We start from the raw sequence: 17,110 nt of genomic DNA on the forward strand, positions 1-17,110 counted from the left end.
ATTCCCTCTTTTTTTAAAAAATATATTTTATTGATTTTTTACAGAGAGAAAGGGAGAAGGATAGTTAGAAACATCGATGAGAGAGAAACATAGATCAGCTGCCTCCTGCACACCCCCTACTAGGAATGTGTCTGCAACCACGGTACATGCCCTTGACCTGAATCGAACCTGAGACCCTTCAGTCCACAGGCTGACACTCTATCCACTGAGCCAAACCGGTTAGGGCCATTCCCTCTTTTTTTATTGTGGAAACATTGGTATACAACATTATATATTTTTGAGGTGTGCAACATTATAATTCAGTGTTTGTAGTATGCAGTACATAGTGATCACCACTGTAAGTCTAGTCACCATCCATCACCATACTATGATTTCCTTTACCCATTTAGCCCTTCACCAACCCTCTTCCCCTCTGGTAACCACCCTGGTCTGTGAGTGTGTGAGTTTGTTTTGGTTTTTAGATTCCACATATGTCATAGAATACGATATTTCTCTTTCTCCATCTGACTTATTTCACTTAGCACCGTGGTCGGCAAACTGCGGCTCGCGAGCCACATGCGGCTCTTTGGCCCCTTGAGTGTGGCTCTTCCACAAAATACCACGGCCTGGGCGAGTCTATTTTGAAGAAGTGGAGTTAGAAGACGTTTAAGTTTAAAAAATTTGGCTCTCAAAAGAAATTTCAATCGTTGTACTGTTGATATTTGGCTCTGTTGACTAATGAGTTTGCCTACCACTGACTTAGCATAATACCTTCAAGGTCCACCCATGTTGTTGCAAATGGCAAGATTTCCTTCTGAATATATATACTAGGATACACACACACACACACACACACACACACACACACACACACATCTTCTTTATCCATTTATCCATCAATGAGCACTTAGGTTGTTTTCATAACTCAGCCATTTATGAATAATGCTGCAACGAGCATAGGAGAGCACATATCTTTTCGAGTTAGTGTTTTTGTATTCTTTGGATAAATACCCAGAAGTGGGATAGATGGGTCAAATGTAGTTCTATTCTTAATTTTTTGAAGAATCTCTATGCTGTTTTCCAGTAAGCCCTCCTGGAAGGTATTGCAAGAGCAAAGGGCAGAAATAAGGCCTGCAGGGAAATTACCTGCTTCCTTGGGGAACCTGGGAGTGTGAGGTGCAGAGCTAAATGCTGCATGAGTGGCTCTCCCCTGAATGCTGTAGATCCAACCAGAGCACAGGTCCTTTTCCTCTGCTTTGTTACTCCAGGTTTCTGGGATTTCAGTCTGGCAGTTGAGATACAAACTCAAACTGTATTTAGAAAAATCTGATGATCTAAGAATTGTGGCGTTTGCTTCCTTAGATTTCCTTTGTTTGGTGTTTCTCCTCAGAGGTGTAAATTGAGTGACTAATGTGTTTTCACAGTCTGTGGGCGGAGGTTGACAGAAGCAGTTAAGTAGGTACCCTTTCCATTCCTAAATAATGGAAAGAAGGAAAATAGACCCCAAAAGTTTGTTTTTTAAAAAACTGTAAAAAAAAAAAAAAATCCCAGCTGCTGGGATGATAAGGAGATCAATAGTTCAGGAGATGACATTTTCATTTATTCATATGAAATGCAAATATTTGTTGCAGCCTGGAGTGAGAATTTCCAGGATTCTCTTATACATATCAAGTTCTGAAAGAGGGAGAAACATTTGCTTATATGCTTCTCTAGAAATGAAGCTAATTTATCACGTGGGCAGGAAGCTAATCTGTGCGCACATGGCCTACATTTCATAGTTTCTGACAATACCAGAGACTGAGGGTGGAGAGGGCTGACATAATCCACTTCCTGGTAATGAAGTGTTGGAATGTGAGGTCACCGCAACAAGCATGCTGAGTTGTTCTGTGGATTTCTAGGAAAGCATTTCCACTTCCAACACGGGATTTCCATTAGGTGTATCAGGTTTAATATATCTTATAGCCATGGGAATAGACCTAGGATATTTGTGTGAGACAAAGAAGTGGGACTTCAAACAAAGACAGGCTATCAAAATAGTGACTCAACAGCTGAATTTACATGTATGTAATGTAGGCATTGTTAATTATGGTGCTCCATCTACATATTTAGAAAGAATGCAGATAGCATACTTTTTAGATGCGAAGGATAGCAATATCAAAATATGTAAATACTAGAGGCCCAGTGCATGATTGAATCATGCACGTGTGGGGGGGAGCTGGGTGCCTGTCCGCTGGTGCACCAGGCCTTTCAGAAGCCTCCGCCGCAGCGAAGGTTTCTGAAAGGCCTGGTGCCTGAGTGGACAGGCACCCAGCTCCCACACTTTTGCTTTCGATCACGGGGGAGCTGGGGGCCTGTCCGCTGGTGCACCAGGCCTTTCAGAAGCCTCCGGCACCACGAGCGGAGGCTTCTGAAAGGCCTGGTGCCAGAGCGGACAGGCACCCAGCTCCCCCGCTTTTGATGGTCCACGGCGGGACGTGAGCTTGCTGCCCCAGAGGCCCCTTCTGTGCCGCAGCACAGCCATGGCACAGACGCTGAGCTCGCGCCGCTGCTGGCGACGCAAGCTCAGCGTCCCGCCGGCCCAATCGGCCACCCCGGCCACCTCGGCCACCCCGAGTCCCGCCCCTCCGCGCCTCCTGGCCAATCGCGGGCATAGCGAAGGTATGGTCAATTTGCATATTTGTCTATTATTAGGTAGGATATGGGCATGTGTCTATATACAAACTCATTTAAGACTAGAAGTCAGTTAATATCCATGGCATGGGACAATAATGATACATTTTTGGACCTTTAAAAATATTATTTATATTTAAAAACTAAATAAGATATTTGTCCTTGATAATATGTTCATAATAATTGCAAGTTGTTTGCCTCTCATTTGTCCCATTGCCTATTAAGACGCCAGACTCATCCTGCATTTTCCATTGGTTTGACTCATGTCACTGCACTAGGCCTTAATTAATTTTTTAAAAGTTTTGAAAATAGCCCAACCGATTTGGCTCAGTGGTTGAGCATCAACCTATGAACCTAGAGGTCAAGGTTCGATTTCTATTCAGGGTACATGCCCAGGTTGTGGGCTTGATCCTCAGTGTGGGGTATGCAGGAGGCAGCCGATCAATGATTCCCTCTCATCATTGATGTTTCTATCTCTCTCTCTCCCTCTCCCTTTCTCTGTGAAATCAATAAAAAATATTTTTTTAAAAGTTTTGAAAATAGAATATTAGGAAAGAACACATTATTTAACCTGTTTATCACCCTTTAATTGCAGTATGTGGTTATAGTATTAAAGTAAACATGTGGCGGGCAGTGGACTGGCCCCCTTCCCTCTAAGAACTTCCTACCTACTCTGCCCAGATGAGTGGATTGTTCCAAGTCTTGTTTCTGTTGTGTGGTTCTACCCTATCATCGGGGCTGGCTGTCCAGAGCTGAACCCTGAGCACAGAGGGGATAGTCACTTTCTCTTTCCTGGGAAGTGACCATTTTTACATAGAAATGTTTGAGGAGAAAATCTCTGCGTTTGTGCTCACTGAGGTCCCAGAGATGCCCTGGTTTTGCCCTTTCCACTCCCTGCTGCATTCTAGGACTTCAGTCAAATTGTAGAGCCTGAACAAGGCCTATGAAAAGACCACTCAGAAAACTCAGGGCTGTGTGCTTAGAACCAGAGGAGGAGGCCCAAAAGCAGGGCTGGGGTCTGGGGGAAGGCTGCAAGTGAGAGGCAGAACCCAGTAGGACTGCAAAGATAGGACCGTGCCAACCACTCCCACCCACCCTCAGGGCTTCCTAAATAGTCACCACCCTACTCTTTTCAGTTGGGTGATGAGTCAAAGCAAAATTGTCTTCAAAGCTGCTAGGCTTTTCCCCTGTTCTTTTTGCCAGTCTCCTCCCATAGGTGCTTCACCCCTTAATTTTTTTTTTTTTTTTTTTTTTTTTTGCTTAAGCTCTCTTTGTTTTTGGTCACTTGTAACCAGAGAAAACAACATAACACAACACACATGTTTATTATGACCTTATGTCATTGTAACATGGAATTTCTGGTTTGTGGCAAAATGAAGATCACATAGTCATTTCCACTTAACATCGTTCTTTCTGAAGAACTCCAACCAGTCACGGCTGATGTGTTCTGAATTATTTGAAAGTAAGTTAAAGTGATGTGTTAGAAAATGATTTAAGGAATGGGTGGGAGAATGTGGGCTTGTTAACTTAAATACCAACATTTTTTTCTTTTTAATAAAAAAATATCTGATAGGTTTCCTTGCAGAATCCCATCATCATTCAAGAGGCTGTTCATGAACTGTCACTAAAAGTGATTCAGTTCCAAATGAGAGTCTTCTCCTTCAGTCAGCAAGAGCTTTCAGACGCACCAGCATGAATGTTCTCGCTGACCTACTCTGGATGTAAAAGTCCCAAGTCATTATATGACAATGAGGTTTCAAAAAAATTTAAACAGCAGGAAGTAGAGCAGAGCACATACGGATGACGGTAGCAACCACAAAGTATGTAGTATCCTGTTCTGCCACATTCATTGGGCTGGATTATGTTGTCTCAGAGACCTAGTTAACTCTGGAAGAACTTAATAGGTGCATATTGTATAGTGTGGGGGTGGGCAGCATAATTAGACCCATAGTCTCTAAGTCTCCTCAAATTGAGATGAAAGCAACAATTTCGGTTTGTCTAACATTCAGGGTGTGTTTCCAATTAAACTAAAATCATAGTGAGCACCTCTGGCTTCTCCTTCAAGATCTCTATCATGCAAACTAATTGTATGGTTCTGCCTCTCCCATCTTCCCTCTCCCCCCCCCTCGCCTACCGCCCCCCGCTTCTGGAAGTAGTAATATCTTGCTCTACCTGAAAATCTCCATCCAGGGCGCAGATAGGCATCATAGAATTTGATCTCCTAGCCTTGGCCAGTTTGGCTCAGTGGATGGAGCGTCGGCCTGCGGACTCAAGGGTCCCCCGGTTTGATTCTGGTCAGGGGCATGTACCTTGGTTGCGCACATCCCCAGTGGGGGGTATGCAGGAGGCAGGTGATTGATGCTTCTCTCTCATCAATGTTTCTAACTCTCCCTCTCCCTTCCTCTCTGTAAAAAATCAATGAAATAAATATATTTTTTTAAAAAGAATTTGATCTCCTTTGTGCCCCCCACCCCAATGGCCCAAAATTGGAGGCAGTGTTGGGTACTATTGGATGTGGTGACTTGAATTAGAGTTTCAACCTGTCACTGACTAGAATATCTATTCATTGACTCCTACCCCTAAATAATTAGGTTTCTTTTTTTTATATATATATATATTTTATTGATTTTTTACAGAGAGAAAGGGAGAGGGATAGAGAGTTAGAAACATCGATGAGAGAGATACATCGACCAGCTGCCTCCTGCACATCCCCCACTGGGGACGTGCCCGCAACCAATGTACATGCCCTTGACCGGAATCGAACCTGGGACCTTTCAGTCCGCAGACCGACGCTCTATCCACTGAGCCAAACCGGTTTCGGCAATTAGGTTTCTTTATCAATCAATTGTTTATAACAGAAAATATTAAAAGAATTCTTAGGTGTACCTTTTTGTGAAGATGTCCCATTAGACCACACATTCCCTGATTTAAATGAGAAGTTCAAACATCTCCTAGGGGTGTCAGTGATGAGTATTATTGTCAGCTCAAACTGACAATCCTCATCATACAGTGAGTCCTTGAGTGCCAGAGCTTTGTCCAATCCACCTTTGCACCCCTAGCACCTACCATCATGTCTGCTATTAGGAGGCTTAACAAATATTTGGCAAACACACATAACTTATTTATCTTTTCCACTAGAATTTACTTAGAGGTAGTAAGAACTATGTGGACTTAAACTTTAGATTCCACATAGGACAGACAAACTTCGTGCACAGGGAAAGAACTTAAGACATATTTTAATACATATTTATCAAATTTTTAAAAAATAGCAAGTTTGGCAAATACAAAGAGATTTCAAATATAAAGAATCTTCTGTCGAATTGTAGAGCCTGAACAAGGCCTATAAAAAGACCACTCAGAAAACTCAGGGCTGTGTGCTTGGAACCAGATGGGTAGGCACCAGATGAGTAGGCCCAAAAGCAAGCCCCAGCAGGGGAAGCCATGCTGGTCTAGGGATTTGGGGGAAGGTTGCAAGTGAGAGGTGGAACTGACTGGGACTGCAAAGACAGGACCGTGCCAACCACTCCCACCCACCCTCAGGGCTTCCTAAATAGTCACCACCCTACTCTTTTCAGTTGGGTGATGAGTCAAACCAAAACTGTCATCAAAGCTGCTAGGCCTTTTCCTCTATTCTTTTTGCACCTAAGGCCTACAGTGAAAATGAAAAGACTGAGGGGAAACCTCGGCAATAAAATAGTGCGCTTGCTTGAAGGAGTGGCTTATTTATTGACTTTGGCCAGTGTCCACCAAAGGTTTTTCACTCTGATGAGGAGTTTGTGTGGAGGAGGACTGACTTCACTCCTTCACAAGCCTTCACTCCTCCTGCCTCACAAAATAATTCTTTATCTGGAGTTAGGTGGAACCAGATCTAATGGAATCTCACATGTGAACTTTTAATTTTTTAAAGAAGACAACATGGAACAAATATAGTACAGCAAAAGCCACTTGACTGTGCACGTTAAGATGGTTAATAGTTAAGTTCGTATTACATGAATTTTACCTCAATTTTTAAAAAATGAATGGAGGAAACTTAATTTGCTATCTGTTAAAATCTTTCCCAGGTCATGGAATTTGTCCATCCTGCTTTGTGTTTGTAAGGGTGGATCAGACCAAAAGAGTTTAACACCGTGGGGAAGGCCTGGGACCGGCGTTTCAGCCCAGCTCTGCTTCAGCGTTAACCTCTCCACCCTCCATCTTTCTCATAAAATTCCAGGACTGGGATACCTGGTCACCCAGGTCTCTTTCAGAAGTAAATTGATTTAAAGGCAAGAGGCATTTACATCTTTCTTGTTGTCTTTCAAAAGAGCTTCTTCACTATCCAGTAGGTCTAGCGCCCCCAAAGGTGTGGCGAAAGCACTGACAGGCAAGCAGATCACTTTCACTGGGTCTCCTTATCTAGGACTCATTCACTGAAAGAGCAGCAGTGTAACATTCCCATTCTGAGACACAAAAGTAAATAGAACCCAGCCCTGCCCGCAGGAAGGTAGAGATCAAATTGACACCTCGTGCTTCCTGATATTGAGAATTCTGTGGAATTTCTACCAGAGGTACCTAATCTGATTTGAATCATAAGGAAACACCAGGCAAACCCAAACTAAACAACACTAAAAAATAAATATTGTCATGGCCCTGGCCAGTGTTGCTCAGTGGTAGAGTGTCAGCCTGAGGACCAAAGGGTATCCTGTTAGATTCCCAATCAAGAGCACGTGCCTGGGTTGGGGTTTGTTCCCTGGCCCTGTCTGTTACATGTAAGAGGCAATCTCTCTCTCTCTCTCTCTCTCTCTCTCTCTCTCTCTCTCTTTCTCTCCCCCTCCCACCCTTTCACTCTCTCTAAAAATCAATGGAAAAAATATCCTCAGGTAAGGATTAACCATACACACACACACACACACACACACACACACACACACACACACACACTAGAGTCCCAATGCACAAAATTCATGCAAGGGGCTCAGCCCTCGCTTCATCCTGAAGGAGGTCTGGAAGGACATCCAGAAGGTCATTCAGCTGTCCGGTCTAATTGGCATATTACACTTTTATTATTATATAGTCAGGAAAGAGAAAAAAAAAAAAAAAAAAAGAGGCTTCTTTCATTTCGCATAATGTTTTCAAGATTCATCCATGTTGCAATATCTATCATTACTTCATTCCTTTTTTAAAAAATTATCTTTATTGTTGGAAGTATTACAGATGTTCCCTTTTCCACCCCATTGACCCCTCCACCCTGCACCACCCCTCAAGCCTACCACACTATTGTCTGTGTCCGTGGGTTATACATATATGCATACAAGTTCTTTGGTTAATCTCTTCCCGCCTCCCCTCTCTCCCCTTCACTCTGAGATTTGTCAGCCTGTTGCATGCTTCCATGTCTCTGGATCTATTTTGTTCATCAGTTTATTTTGCTCATTAGATTCCACACATAAGATCATGTGATACTTGTCTTTCTCCAACTGGCTTATTTCACTTAATTACTAAATGATAGTCTATAGTATGGATATGTCATATTTCATCTATTTATCAGTTGATGGACATTTGCGGTTTGGGCTAATGCTAATAATGTTGTTAAGAACATTCATGCACACAGTTTTGCGTGATCACACTTTTTCGTTTCTCTTGGCTACATACTTAGGAGTGAAATTGCTGGGACACATAGTGCATTCGTTTGTTTGCTAGGGCTGCCGTAACAAAATACAGAATGGGTGACTTAAATGATATAAATTAATTTTCTCACAGTTCTGAAAGCCAGAAGTCTAAAATCCAGCTGTCGGCAGGTTTGGTTTCTTCTGTTCTCTCCAAATGCAACCACAAGCAGAAAACTATCCTTTCTCTTGCTAAAATTATTTACTTTGCTGACAGAACTTCTAGTTCCTTGTGTTTAAAAAAAGTGGGTGAAAGGAAAATTGGGGTTTGCACATGGACATTTGGTTAATAACACTTGAAAACTTCTTTTCAGAATCTTTATGCCATTGGTGCTTTATAAGAGCCTGGTGAATTAAAGAAATTCAAAGGTTGAAAGAATTTTAAGGTGGTTTTATCTATATATATGAAATGCCTTTTGGAATAGCTTTTAGCTATGACACAATAGAAGGTGTTTTAAAGAAATTGGGTTTTTAATTGTTATTTTTGTGTTAAAGAGTGAGATTTGGGGGACCTTACTTTTTAAAAGGTAAGGTCTCACAGAGGGCCTGAAAGAGTTCATTAGAAACAGCCAAGAGGAGAGGTAGAATATCCCAAAGGAGCTGGAGGGCGCCTGCTGACCATTAGTGGGTGGCTGGTCTCTGGTTCTGCTGGTCCTCCGGGTTCAGGCTGGGGATTAGAGCATTGTTCACCCCCAGCTATGGTGTATGGATCCAGTCCCTCCAAGAGAGCACCATCCACGGAGATGTGTCTACAATGAATTGTCAGCTGAGCAAGTGGCCCGAGGCAGTTGTGGGGAGACTGTGCAAAACCACGGGAGTCAGATGCCCAGAAGATAAGAATAAGGAAGGTCCCATAGGGCTGAGGAACAGGAAGCTTCTGGAGCAGTTTCAAGGCTTTCTAATTGCCTAAAGCTGGCTTTACGTTCTTCAATAGAATGTTGCTTGTTCAGGCTGGATGCTTTGGAATGTTTCAAAGTGGAACACACAGGAGGAATAAGTTTGAAAGAGGATTGAGGCCAATGCCACAAAATATAGGATAGAATTGAACAGAAGCAGGTGGCTCTGCCAAACAAACAACAACAAAAATTAGATTCAATTATTTGAGAAAGCTAATTGAGTCAGTAACTTCTACTACCTTTTAAACATAGTTTATGGCCCGACCAGTGTGGTTCAGTGGTTAAGTGTTGACCTATGAACCATGAGGTCATGGTTTGATTCCCAGTCACATGCCGGATTGTGGGCTCAAGCCCCAGTGGGGGGCGTGCAGGAGGCAGCTTATCAATGATTCTCCGTAATCATTGATGTTCCCATCTCTCTCTAAAATCAATAAAAATATATCTTTTTACAAAATAGTTTAGATAAGTTTAAAACTCTTGAACTCAGCTTGACAGCTGGCGTACAGGATCAAAGAAGTAAGGATATTGAATATTTGTATCTAAAGTACAATTTTTTTGTCCTTAAAAATCTTTAAACTTTTCTTTGTCATCATCCTTGGTATTAGATGATTTTCTTAAGGTTTTTAAAAGAAACTGATTTCTCTTTTGTAACAGTACAGATCTGTATAAGATAATCTGTAAAAAGAGGCGTTGTTTTGTTTTTTAGTTTACATTCCCAAAGGGAGTGCCTGCTCCATTATGCAAAAGGCACCCATGGTCATTTCATCAATGTATAATGAGAAAAGTCAAACAGTATCTTTAGGGTATGCCAACCGCCCCAGGTATGTGTCATACACTTTATTTTGGCAAATTGGAACTTGTATATTTCCATAAGAAACAATGTGATTCTATTTATTTCTCAATCGCTTAAGGTGAAATTTGTCTCCTCCCCAAACTCAACAACAACAAAAAAATCCGATCTGCAGAAACAGATCTACAGGATTACCTTTTGTTCTGAAACAAAAGACAGATGTCATCAGAGAACTATATCAATTTGGTTGTGGTAATGTGGCATTTGGCCACTTGTATAATTTACTTGAGTCAAGAAATAAGACCCACTCTGCAAATACTGAAGGTACCAGTAAAGTTATGCTAGCCGATGAAAAAACATTGAAGAATATGGGATAGGTTACACATTTCCAAGCATGGAATCCTTCTAGTTACTTAATCAAATCCACTTAGCATCAGAACTTTGGGATACTTAAAGGAATTGCTCAAAGGGAACGAAACAACAAAAGCAGATTATTTAAGTATTAATTTAGTGACAGTATCAACGCATCAAAATGCTTCAAAAGTTGATTCAAAACATCAGACATATTCTTTTCTGTTCCATGAATATTCAGAATGCCTGGAAAGGATGAGCAAACAGCTGAAATACACAAAGTTGCTTTTATGGATTTTTTTCAAAGAATCAATTCCTTCAAGTACTGTGTACTTCTCCCCCCGACTCCCCACCCCTTAATAAGTCTTTATTAATTTTAGAGAAAAGGAGGAAGAGGAGAGAGATAGAAACATCAATGATGAGAGAGAATCAGTGATCAGCTGCCTTCTGCACACCCGCTACTGGGGATTGAGCAATCAAGGGCATGTGCCCTGACTGGGAATCAAACCCTGACCTCCTGGTTCATATGTTGACACTCAATCACTGGGCTATACTAGCCAGGCATTACTATGTACTTTAAAAAAATTTTTTTAATTAATTTAGAGAGAGAGAGAGAGATACCAATTTGTTGTTCCACTTATTTATGCATTCATTGGTTGCTTCTTATATGTGCCCTGAGCAGAATTCAAACTCAGAGCCTTGGAGTATCAGGACAATACTCTAACAGGGCCTATATACTTTTAGACCCAAGTAGCCAAAGGGTACTTATAGATAAACTAGAGGCCTGGTGCATGAAAATTCATGCACTGAAGAGGGGTCCCTCAGCCCGGCCTGCCCCCTCTCACAGTCCGGGAGCCCTCAGGGGCAGGAGGCGACCCGGCAATCAGGGGAAGGCGACGCCCCATCACACCTCTGCTGCTGCCACTGCTGGTAACACAAGCCTCAGCGGGCCCTGGTTACCTGTGCCTCGGCTTGCCCTGGGCAGCTGCGGGACTGAGGGGACTGGGCGCCGCCATCTTTTGGCTGTGGGTGCCGCCATATTTGAGGGTGTGGCAGTCAATTAGCATATTCCCTCCTTATTGGCTGTGGGCGCCACCATCTTTGAGGGTGAGGCAGTCAATTAGAATATTACCTCCTTATTGGCTGTGGGCGGCACCATTTTGCAATGTCGTGAGGGTCAATTAGCACATTCCCTCTTTATTAAATAGGATTTCCTTTAAGGAAAAAAGAGATGAATCTTCCGGGAGACCTAATTATTTTCTCCTTAATAAGGTCAATATTAAAAAAGATCAGAAACACAGAGAAAACCATAACAACTTGTGAAGGGAATCTTTCCAGTACAGGACGCCAGCCAGAATGAACAGGTCTGTTTCTCTGAGCCAACTCTTCACTGAAATTTCTGTTCCATTAGGGCTGACACCTCAGCAGAGCAGTAGGGTCAGCACCGTTCAGGCTGGAACTTCACCGGCCATAAACATTTCAGAAATATGCCTCTAAGCCAGCCTTGGCTAGGGGCCTACTCAATACAGTAATCCACTCGGACAGCTGAGAGGGTGACGCTGGGTCAGAGAAAAGCAGTGCCGCCTGCATGTTCCTGCTCACCTGCCACCTGACAAGCCCGGGCACGGGGCTGTGTGGCACAGGTGTGCTGGCTGTGCCTGCCCAAGGCTTAAAGACTCCGCGTTCCAACCTCTGTTACTGTACTACACTCACCCCGATACTTCACATTTGCCAAAGTGAGTCAGTTTCCTAAATTTATACATGGATTCTGGATTTAACTGCTGGCATAAAATCCTCAGTGTTTCTTAAATTTTAATTTTAAGTTTCCTCTGGGTTTGATTTCATTCATTCAATAACTGTTTATTGAACGCTTGCTGTGTGTTAGGGTTTTCCCAGTGGTTGAGCCAAACAGGGGAAAGAGAGCTGCCAAGGTCTGCCCTGTCCAGTTTCCTCCCCAGTGAACAGCCTCCCAGGGGAGCCCGCAGTTTGGAACTGGTGTTGTCTGTGGCAGCTGCCGGCTGTGGGGAAACAGAAGTGTCAGAGCTCACTGGTGACAGATGGAAGTAATGGCTTGGGTTCAAAAAAAATAAGTGCTATTTTATGGACCAACAACATAAAAAGCCAAGTAACTTTAACTGGTTACACATGCTTACGGTATGAAGCATAAAAGTATAATTGAGATACGTCCTTTGGTGTTGCCAAAATACTAGTGGATTTGGAAATTAAAATATTGTGATGATGAAATAGTTTAAAACCCTCTGTGTACTCCTTTCCTCTAACGTAGTGGCCTGCATGCTTTCTGTTTCAAGTGACAGAAACACAATTAAAAATAGTCTGAGAGTTTATTGGTTTGTATAACTGGTAAATTCAGGATAGGGCTGGTTTCAGGATGACAGATCCAGGGTCTCAGATGTGCTTATCAGGTCTCTCGCTCAACTTTGTTTTTTTGTGTTGTTTTTTTGTTTTTTTGTTTTTTATGTATTGATTTTAGAGAGAGCGAGGAAGCGGGGTGGGAGAGAGAAGGAGAGAGAAACATTGATTTGCTGCTCCACTTATTTGTCCATTCATTGCTTGATTCTTGTATGTACCCTGACTGGTGACGGAACCCACAACCTTGGCGTATCAGGATGATGTTCTAACCAACTGAGCTACCTGGGCAGGGCTCTCAGCTTTGTTCTTTCACTGTTCTGGAACTGTTCTCTCCTACACAGGTGGGCTTTCCCACATGGCAGGGAAATTATCAGACAGTATCCCCCAGTTAACATCTGCCCTCACCTCCATAATGCAAAAAGCAAAGCACTTTCTCCTCCAACTCTAAATGTAAAAGTGCAGGGTAAAAACTTGAGTTGTATGCCCTTGTCTACTAAAGCCAGTTAAATGGGATATGAGGAATGTCTGGAATGTTCTGTGCCCACTATAAAGTAGGGTCATGGTTTAGTGCCTCACCAAAATCATACAGTTGCATTGCTGTGGGAGAGAACGAATTCCCCAAAGGAAGAAGAGCTATGCAAACAAAGCCAAAAGACATTCCTGAAGATTTCAACCCTGAACTTCAAATCTGCCCTCACCTCTTGGTGCAGCTGTGTCCCATTGAATGTTTGACTAATATGATTATACTAGAGGCCCAATGCATGAAGATTCGTGCAAGAATAGGGCTTCCTTCCCCTGGCTGCCAGCACCACCTTCGCTCCGGCCCGGAGCCACCTTCTCCCTCTCGCCTTGTCTCGTCCGTTTGTATATTCCCTCCTTATTGGCTGTGGGCACCACCATCTTTTGTTGTGGAGTTACGGTCAATTTGCATATTCCATCTTTATTAGATAGGAGGATTTCTGGTTCAGTGGTTCTTAAACTTTAGCAGGCATCAGAAACATCTATAGGGCTTGTGAAAACAGATCGCTACAAGCCACACCTGCATTTCTGATTCCGTAGAAACAGAATTTTTTGCTTCTGACCTATTACTATAGTAACTATATTTCCAAGTAATGCTGGTGCTGTTGGTCTGAGGAGCACACTTTGAGAACCACTCTTCTAGGATTTTTTTTAATTGTTAAAGAGCTTCTTATCCACATAAATATCATTCCTGGATATATTTCACAGGTAAGATCTTTCTAATCTTCAAAGAACCTATCCTTCTGATGCTGATTAAATACTGTGGCCTAGGGCAAGTTACTTAACCACTTTGCCATTTTTGCTTGTGTAAAATGGAAATAATGGTACTTATTTCATATGGTTGTTGCAGAAAGTAAATGATTTCATGTATGTAACACACTTAGAAGTATCTACTGTATAACATACAAGTGTGTACAAGTATTTAAACTGCTCCAAAGAACGTAGAGAAATCACCCAAAGTATTTTATAATGGAATCAAAATATCAATATCAAATCCTGGAAAGGTTATGCACACCAATCTCACCTATAAATTAACCATGAAAATCATAAATATTAGCAAATAGAAGCATGGTATATGGTAAAAGATCCAATATCACAACCAAGTGGGTTTTATTCCAAAAATGGGAAGACAGTCCAACTAAATGTACAAATATAGTTACTATAGTAATAGGTCAGAAGCAAAAATTCCTATGGTCATTTCAAATGCTGCGAAGGTAATCAATACTGGCTCCTGGTGAAAATTTTTAACAAAGGCAGAATAGATGGGTGGTAGACATTTTCATTCCTGTTTTTGGCTATCCAGCCGCAGCAGCCTGTTGTGAGGTGTGGAGTTTGTGTGAATCTTGGTGCCTGGCCCACTATCAAAGCCAGGCACGTGCTTTCTCTGGCCCTGGAAGCCACACTACATGCACCAATACAAACCTGGTCAGCAGATCCCCTGGCCTGGGACTCCGAGTCAGGAGTGGCAATGCGAAGAAGCAGGCGTGAATTAGAACTCTGTGTGGTGGCAGCAGCAATGCCGTGTTCAGAATCTGCAGGGACATCTCAGCCTGACTCCTCTGGGGATGTAATTTTGACTGCAGTCTGTCTTCCCAGCCTTTTTTTTTTCTTTTAGAAGAAATAAAATTTGATTTGATATTAAAGATCAGTATCATTGTGTCTTATAAAGTGGGGGGAAAGCATCCTAGGCAGAGGGAACAGAATGTGTGAAGTTTGTTCAGATGCCCCAAGGGATAAAGCTAGTAATGACAAGTACATGCTACAGCAAGCCAAAGAATATCTGCAATAAGGCAAAGAAAATTACTGGCATTTAGATGGAGACCAATGGGTTGCCACTTGGTAGGAGCATTGCAGTGAAGACTCAACCATCAGATGGGTACTGGGACCAGATGAAGTCATATTTGCAACCCTGAGATTTATTATTGGGCACTTCTCAGCCAAGGAACAAGCAAAACCTCAGACTTCAAGGGAATCCCCAATTTCACGATTCTGATTCTTATATCTTCAGCCTTCCCAGAGAGTTCATGAGCCTTCCAAATTTTTCTTCCCTTAAATTACCCAGATTGTATTTGGGATGTTTGGATCCAAGAATTTTGACTAGTGCAAAATTAATATATTTTGGACCTGATATTAAAAGTGTAGATCTCAAACCACATGCTAACATTATTATCTGATTGTGGAACACCAAAAACATTCCCATTTTTCCTAAATATTGATAGTTTTCTTTGCAATTACAGTTGACATTCAATACTATTGTATATTACTTTCAGGTGTACAGTGGTCAAACATTTATATAATTTACAAAGTGATCCCCTTGATAATTCCAGTACTTACTTGGCACCATAGTTATTACAATACTAGAGGCCCAGTGCACGAAATTCGTGCACGGAGGGGGGGGGTGTCCCTCAGCCCAGCCTGCACCCTCTGCAATCTGGGACCCCTTGAGGGATGTCCGACTGCCCATTTAGGGGAGTCGGACATCCCTCTCACAATCCAGGACTGCTGGCTCCCAACCGCTCGCCTGCCTGCCTTCCTGATTGCCCCTAACCACTTCTGCCTGCCAGCCTGATCACCCTCTAACCACTCTGCTGCCAGCCTGGTTGATGCATAACTGCTCCCCTGCCAGCCTGTTTGCCCCCAACTTCCCTCCTTTGCCAGCCTGGTCACCCCTAACTGCCCTCCCCTGCAGGGTTGATCGCCTCCAACTGCCCTCCCTTGCAGGCCTGGTCCCTCTAAACTGCCCGCCCTTGCAGGCCTGGTGCCTCCCAACTGCCCTCCCCTGCTGGCCATCTTGTGGTGGCCATCTTGTGTCCACCTGGGAGCAGGATCTTTGACCACATGGGGACAGCCATATTGTGTGTTGGAGTGATGGTCAATCTGCATATTACTCTTTTATTAGATAGGATAGAGGCCTGGTACACGGGTGGGGGCCGGCTGGTTTGCCCTGAAGGGTTTCCCGGATCAGGGTGGGGGTTTCCTTGGGGCGTGGGGCGGCCTGAGCGAGGGACCTGTGGTGGTTTGCAGGCCAGCCATGCCCCCTGGTGACCCAAGAGGAGGCCCTGGTATCTGGAATTTATTTACCTTCTACAATTGAAACTTTGTAGCCTGGAGCGGAGCCAAGCCTCCTGCTCGCTCCGTGGCCAGCAGCCATTTCTTTTGGGGTTTGTGTACCTTCTATAATTGAAAGTTTGTAGCCTTAAGCGGAGGCCTGGGCTGGCCAGGGTGTGCGGAAAGCTTTGCTTCCTCCATTGCCGGGGGAAACCCTTGCCTCCTGCTCTTTCCAGCTCCGTAGCTGCCACCATTTCTGTTTGGATTTGTTTACCTTCTATAATTGAAACTTTGTAGCCTTGAGTGGAGGCTTAGGCCAGTAAGGGCAGGCGGAAAGCTTGGCTTCCCTGTTGCCTAGAAAATCCAAGCCTCCCTCCCACTCTCTGTGGCCATCTTGGTTGGGTTTATTTGCATATTCGCTCCTGATTGGCTGGTGGGCGTGGCTGGTGGGTGTAGCGGAGTCGGGGTCAATTTGCATATTACTCTTTTATTAGGTAGGATTACTGACTATATTGCTTATGCTGAACTTTACATCCTCATCACTATTCTGTAATTACCAATTTGTACTTCTTAATCCCTTCACCTTTTTCACCCAGTTCCCAACCCCTCTCCCATCTGGCCACCCTCAGTTTTTTTGAATCATTCCCATTAATGCCAGCAATAAGACAAGGTGATCTCTATGATCACCTACCATAGGAATCTCTAGTTGTTTTTTTTTTTAGGGAGAAGGTGGCAGGGAACAACTTTCATTTCAACAAAACCTGTGAACACCAGTGTGGACAAGGTACACTGAGTGGCCAATAAAATGCCTGAATCAAGTTAAGGAGAGATTACCATAAACCAGG

The 17,110-nt window shown here is 43.2% G+C and overlaps 1 long non-coding RNA gene across 2 annotated transcripts in view; it reads left to right on the forward strand.

Moving 5' to 3' along the window:
• LOC114231505 (uncharacterized) overlaps positions 1-17,110 on the forward strand; it is an 88,464-nt gene that overhangs the window by 18,794 nt on the left and 52,560 nt on the right. Inside the window, exon 3 of one of the 2 annotated variants that reach the window (XR_008555801.1) lies at positions 4,223-4,247. The exons of the other annotated variant lie outside the window; for it this stretch is intronic. This is a non-coding gene — a long non-coding RNA (uncharacterized LOC114231505). Of the gene's footprint in view, positions 1-4,222; positions 4,248-17,110 lie in introns of those variants that run through there. 2 annotated transcript variants of the gene reach the window in all.

Source organism: Eptesicus fuscus, chromosome 4, assembly GCF_027574615.1.
Source record: "Eptesicus fuscus isolate TK198812 chromosome 4, DD_ASM_mEF_20220401, whole genome shotgun sequence".
NCBI lineage: Eukaryota > Metazoa > Chordata > Mammalia > Chiroptera > Vespertilionidae > Eptesicus > Eptesicus fuscus.